Source organism: Mesitornis unicolor, unplaced genomic scaffold (assembly GCF_000695765.1).
Source record: "Mesitornis unicolor isolate BGI_N332 unplaced genomic scaffold, ASM69576v1 scaffold6918, whole genome shotgun sequence".
Taxonomy (NCBI): domain Eukaryota; kingdom Metazoa; phylum Chordata; class Aves; order Mesitornithiformes; family Mesitornithidae; genus Mesitornis; species Mesitornis unicolor.
The window spans coordinates 95297-101736 of NW_010203784.1; positions in this window are offsets into that span (position 1 = coordinate 95297).

The window sequence follows — 6440 nt, forward strand, 5'->3', positions numbered from 1 at the left end:
CAAGCAGCTGAAAAGGAGAGGCAAGCGGTGTTTACTTCTCTGACGGCCCCTCCTGCCCCTGTATTATCTGTATCTAAAGAGATATGAAAGGGAAAGCGTTTAAATGTGGGAAGATGAAAGTCAATTCTGTCATCTGAAGTAAGAACTTTAACAATTCTGTTGAACTGAGACACCCGCACAACTGCAATGGGTTCAGTGGCTCAAGGACATTTGCAAATTTATCATGAATTTACATATTTACTATTCTAACAGCATCCAACTTGTAATTTTGAAGACAGCCTTATGATACTGCTAAAGGAGCTCTGTAAAACCACATAGATTCATTTGCCTTGTTTGCAGTGCTGAATGTTTTACTGTCTTTCCACATGAAAACAAAAAAAATCAGACAAAAATCCTGAAAGCAACCTGTAAAGCAAGAAAACCCATGGAAGGTAAGATGGGCTCTATAATATAAAGACATACATTATGTAAAAAGAAGGGTAAGTCCTGAGTGAGGAGGAAAGAAAATTCAGTATTTATCCTTATTTCAGGCAGACTCTCCAAAGAAGGAAAATTCTCATCCAACACAGCAAAAGACTAGCTTTATCCAGTCTTTGTGCTGCACTTGCCAGGTTGCACATCTGTCCTAAGGAATGGTGTGGTGCTGGAAGTGCCAGGAGCTGCCATCCTTCCTAGTTCCTTCAGTCTTTTGCACAGCACTGGCGAGCCACAGCCTGGCACTGTGTGCAGTCTTCACAGAACCACAGAATGGTTTGGGTTGGAAGGGACCTTAAAGCTCATCCAGTCCAACCCCTGCCATGGGCAGGGACACCTCCCACCAGCCCAGGCTGCTCACAGCCCCATCCAACCTGGCCTTGAACACCTTCAGGGAGGGGGCACCCACAGCTTCTCTGGGCAACCTGTGCAGTGTCTCACCACTCTCACAGTAAAGAATTTCTTCCTAATGTCTGATCTAAATCTAGCCCCTCTTCACCCCCCTCCAGTTATTTTAACGGGTTAAACTTTCTATCCTAGAGCCATTTATGATGCAGACAACTACAGTACGAGCATAATAGGTCAAAAAATAAATCTCAGTGAAAAGCAGAGGAGTCCTTTGTTTTACAAGAGCTTCCTTCTCTGCTGCTCTTTGGGAGACTTTTCTAATTAGGTCAACCTCTCCTTTCAACAGTTCATTTCAGAGAATTGCAGGCACGCTCTTGACTTAATCTTGAGTAATACACAAGGGTTGGTTCATGCAGCAAATATGTTTGAGCCACCAAATGAGAGTCACCATAATATAATGAAATTTGACAGCCTCCCATTGGGGATGGTACCAAGATATGGTAATGTGACACAAGATTTCCAGCACGATAATTAAAATAATTCAAATAAGGATATGAAACCAGCTCCACACTACAACATCTTCTGGTATAGTGACATTATTTGAGATAATGACAATGTTTAATTTTTGACTGATAAAATGTTCTAGAAAAAGTCCTTTCAGTAATGCTGACCAAAGATGAATTATTTCATATGATGGGTCTGGAACTATTTTGGCCCTATTTGGAGTACTTCAATACTACTGGCCTTGGAAACATCCTGGAGGAAAAATCTGGCATGGAAGAAAAAAATTACATGGAAGCTGATTAAGAATTCATGTGAGTTGCAAGAAAAATTCATATGCTAAATCTATAAAGTGGAAGAAAAAGCTTAGAAATACAAGCATGACTCTTACATAAGAATAGCTTTAAAGAAAAAATATCCGCCTCCTAGGTGATGAGAGCTGTCTGGAATTTGTGCTTAAGGGGATGCAAGAAAAATGATGGCAGCAGTTAGAAAAAATATCTGTTTACCTTTGAACACCTTCCAGTCTTCACCAACGCAAAGTGGGGCATTTTAAACCAGGTGATGAGGACAGTATGCCCAAATATACTCCTCCACGACCAAAATGTCCAGAATGAGCCTGTCCTTCATTGTAATAAATTGAAAGGCAAAAGTAGGCACTAGAAAGCTGGACCAGAAATCATGTCCTAAAAGGCATTTGAAAATGAAATTACACAGTTGGTGATGATGCATCGCATCAGAAATGAGTTACAAACCCAAAGGATCATGGGAGCAACGTGAGAAATAAACCAGAAATAAATCTGTAGGACTTTGAAATCGTTTGTGAGTTCAAAACAACCAAAAGGACTAAAGCAAATGAGGTACTAATACATATACAGAATCCAATTCTCGGTCGGTGTATATTGATTTCAGTGTTCCTAAGCCAATTTATAGCAGCTGATGACCTAGCACAGGCTGTGTAATTCATCATTAATGGCAGATGAAAGGCTGAATGACTTACCCATTACTATATCTATTCTAAGGAGATTGAGACTGAGCCCAGGATCAGAAAAGTCTTAAGACCAGAAAGCCAAGCATAAAAAGTAAGAAAAACAGATGGGGAAAATACATGAGTAATTAAAAATAAAGAATGCAGCCAGTGTATAAAGTTTGTGCAGACAAGTGCATGCGTCATCCTGGTCCAAATGGGGATATAGCTTCTGTAAACAAAACCCATATGTCCCTAATTTGTTATCCTTCCCAATCATCACAGGAACATGAAACCAGACTTTAAGTTATCCCTTTTCCTCTTCTCTTCCTTTCCTCCTCTTAATCCCTTTTCTCCTGACCTCTACTGCCAATTAAGGACTATGTGAAATCTATACAACTCTCAATGCTGTGCAAATCCTCCACCAAAGTAATTTGCTTGAAAGCCGCGCCTAAATGATCTCCATTTGTCTGCATCATTGGAAAGTTCACCAGATACCGCCAGTTGGGCAGGATGTCTCCTTTCTGCCTCTCTAGAAGCCTGACCATAATGAGCCAGCCTGGGAGTTCGGCTTGGGACTAAAATATTAAATATTAGAGGAAAAGAAACAGAGGAAAATTTGAAGGAGTTAACCTGGCTGATAAAAATTACTTAAATTGTCCCTACTTCTTGTTACCTCCTATTCCATACGCTATTCTGCACCATTACATGACTTTCTCCCCAGTTCTGGAAGGCACCAAAGGACGGTAGGTCTTACAGGCATGTTCATAAAGACCAGTCCTCTGGGATTTAGTTATTTTTATTGATGCTTTAGACTGCAGCTACCCAGGGGAGTTAAGGGAGGCGTAGGGTGCTCTATGAGTAGTCTTCACACTTCATTTCTCATACTAACTTGTATTTTTTGCTTGTGCTGCTGAAGAACTATTTTTCCAAGGCAAAATGAGAATAATTTGAACACTTCTTCTGAATCTCCTAAAAAATTATTTCTCTATAAGCAGGTTTCCAGCAATCCCTTCGAAAAGGAAAAGTGGAGGAGAAACATGCCTGTTCTCTGTGCAGAAACCTGTTCTGGATGCAAGACTTCCCTTGGGCAGCAAATCATCCAAAACTCAAGAGTTACTCCCCTCCTACCCTAAAATCTGAGAAAATACACATTCCACTGGCAGGAATCACAGCATCTCCCTCTGAGCAGTGATTTTTCCTGGAGTGAATGTAACCAACTGAGACTGGTCACTGCAATGATTGCTCCCGAGGCCAACCGCCCCTTTCTGGAAGGACAGATCTGGCTGCTGCCAAGTGTTTAAGTGGTGGTCAACCAAGAGTTAAATTGGCACAAGATGGGATTTGAGAACTTTAAATAAAATTAACATGGAGAGGCTTGAAGGTGAGAAATTAATTGGCAATGTATCTGCGTCACAGGTAGCAAACTGGGTTGTCTAGTGAGGCATGGAAATTAGAATTAATAATAATATATACTTGTCCTATTTATGTGAATTGTCTTGTATTTTTATCAGTCCAGCAACTAATTCTATTTCAAGTGGCCTTGAATTTTCAGCAAATTATTTGCGATCTGGGACCTGAACGGAGCAGAGACATACAACTGCCTGATTTTCACTTCTGCAAATTTCCTTTTTTTAGACCTCTAACCATAATGAAGAACATAATATGATTCACATTTGTTTTATAGAGTGGCATAAGTAGCTTTCGCGCAAACAAAACACAGGCCATTGATGAAAGGGGGATGCTTTTCATTGCAAAATTGAGGAGCCGCATAAATTCCTGGTGGGACTTTGATTTGAGAAGTATTTAATCTGAAAAGCAGTCCAGTCAATTAAATGGCTTCTGCTGAATACCTTATAAAATGCTGCAAAGAACTGTAATTAGTTACAAATAAGTCTGTCTCTCTGCTAATGCAGATGCTGCTGCGAAGACACTTTTAGAATCCATTTTAATGGCAATTTTTTCCTCCTCGCCTGGGCTTGCCAGCAAGGTGGCTTGAGCAAGAGAGATGCTGAAGGACCTTGAAGTGGCACAGGGGATACTGAGTCAGCATCTGCATTTGTGCCAGCCAAAATGCTGGCACCATTTTGGTACTTGGATATTTTCCCTCTCTTCCAGGCTGTGTAAGGCAGCTTTGATCTGATTGGAAAGCCCAATGCCAAACTGCACGGTTTTGGTCATAATTCTGGCAGCCACACATTCCTGGTGGTGGTACAGCTCCTCCCAGCACCCCTGCCTGTACTGGGGTGCCTGTCCCCAGCCCAGCAGTCTCTCCCAGTGTTGCTTTCTTAGTGCTGTCACTACCAGCCCCATTTAATGTGCTGATGTTTGGAGCACCTTGGCCGGCAGCTACTTTTCCCGTTTTCTGTTATTCAGACTACACATGTCACTGGGGTGGGTGACAGTCTCATCGGAGTCACTGTAGGAAAGTGTAAATGCACACTGAAGTGGAGTCCAGTGAGTAAGCACAATCATCTCATTTCACACTTTGCATTAAAAAAATACATTCATATTTTTAAAAAGTCCAGGAGAGCAATACACCAGTGTGGTGGTATGGAGACCTTAAGTGATGGCCAGCGAGGGAAACTTGGCCAAGGCATCTCAGCGAAGCTGTAGAGGGGCATGAGGCTCTTGTCTGTCATGGGAAAGGCCTTAAGTGCATGGATGAGCAGTCACAACAACGCCTCATGATTTTGTTGTGCCTGTGGATCTGCCCATTGCCTCTTGTCCAATGCTCAGGAAAACCTTTGGGTTGCAACTGTCTGACCAAGGAAGACCTGACTGAAGCAGCCCCTAAACTTAGCATGAATGAAACAACAGTCACAACAATAACAAACACGCATCTCATTGATGCTGGCTTTATGAACAAAAAGGCAGTTTCTTTTTAAGTTAGCTAGCTGAGGTAATCTGTTTACTGTACTTCCACCAGATTAAAAAAAAATTGCTGGTGTTGCTTTTTGCTCAGCATATAAATCTCAGCCTTGTAGAGAGTTATAAAATTTAATATTTATGAGTAGCCAGATTAAAAATAGAATCAGGTCAATGGGAGCGCTTCCGAAATGCTGCGGATCAAAACACATCGCTGACGGCGCGGCAGACCCTTGCTGCCGAGTTCAATGGGAAAGCACTTGAGGCAGAGACGTCAGTGCAGCGATGTGATCCGGTCCTCGAGCTGGGGACCTCGCCTGCCTCAGCCACGGGGATTGACTTGGCTGACGAAGCTGCAAATTCAGGAACGTAGGACGATGTGCATTTATGGCTTCTAATGAAAAGAAGAGGTCTTGCAGTTTAATTCGTCAGTTCTCGGGAGTTAATTTGAGGTACGTGGTAGCTGGTTAGGAATGGCACAGAACAAGAGACTTACGGCAAGAAAATAAGTGGTATGTCGTTTGGAGTTATAATAGTGAAGGAAGCAGGTATAAGTCACTGTAATTGCATTAGCATTAACATGTTTTCTACTGTGTAGGTCTATCTATCAAGGAGGACATACAGCACTCAGAACAAATGCTTTTGGAGAGCAATAAAACACAGCCTGTTGCAGGGGCTCAAAGCATAGAAAACGGAGGAAGAACAGATCTTGCACGTTCAATTAACCTTTCCTGCTGCAACGAGAATGTCAAACAACTTCAGTGTCACTGATACGCTAACAGAGGGAAAAATAAACATTGATACAAGAATGAAATACAGCAAAAGTCAACCTTCCCTGACAACTTGCAGGAGCACTGCAAGAACCTGACAACAGAGGCAACGCTGGGTTATCTACAGCGAGCAGGCAAATTTGAATTCCATTTTCTATCTCTTCTTTTTTTTTTTATTTTATTTTATACTATGCAGAAAGACAGATAACTGAGTTTAAAGGATTCGCACCATTAGAGCCAGACTGCGATCTCTGGATCTCCAGACTGCAGGCATCGTGACATGCACAGGCGGCACATCTTCCTGCCCCTATCGTGTCCTCCAGAACCTTCCCTGCTCTGGGTAACAGCTTTGACCCGCCAAAAACAACCTGAAAAGCTCTGCCAATGTTACAGTTGCATTTCAGTAAGGACATAACACTTCTCAGCTTTAAAAAGAAAAATTTTTAAGGAAAATGACTTTCTTTCAGTTTCAACTATTCATATAAAATGGTTACAGTAAGTTACTTTCCCTA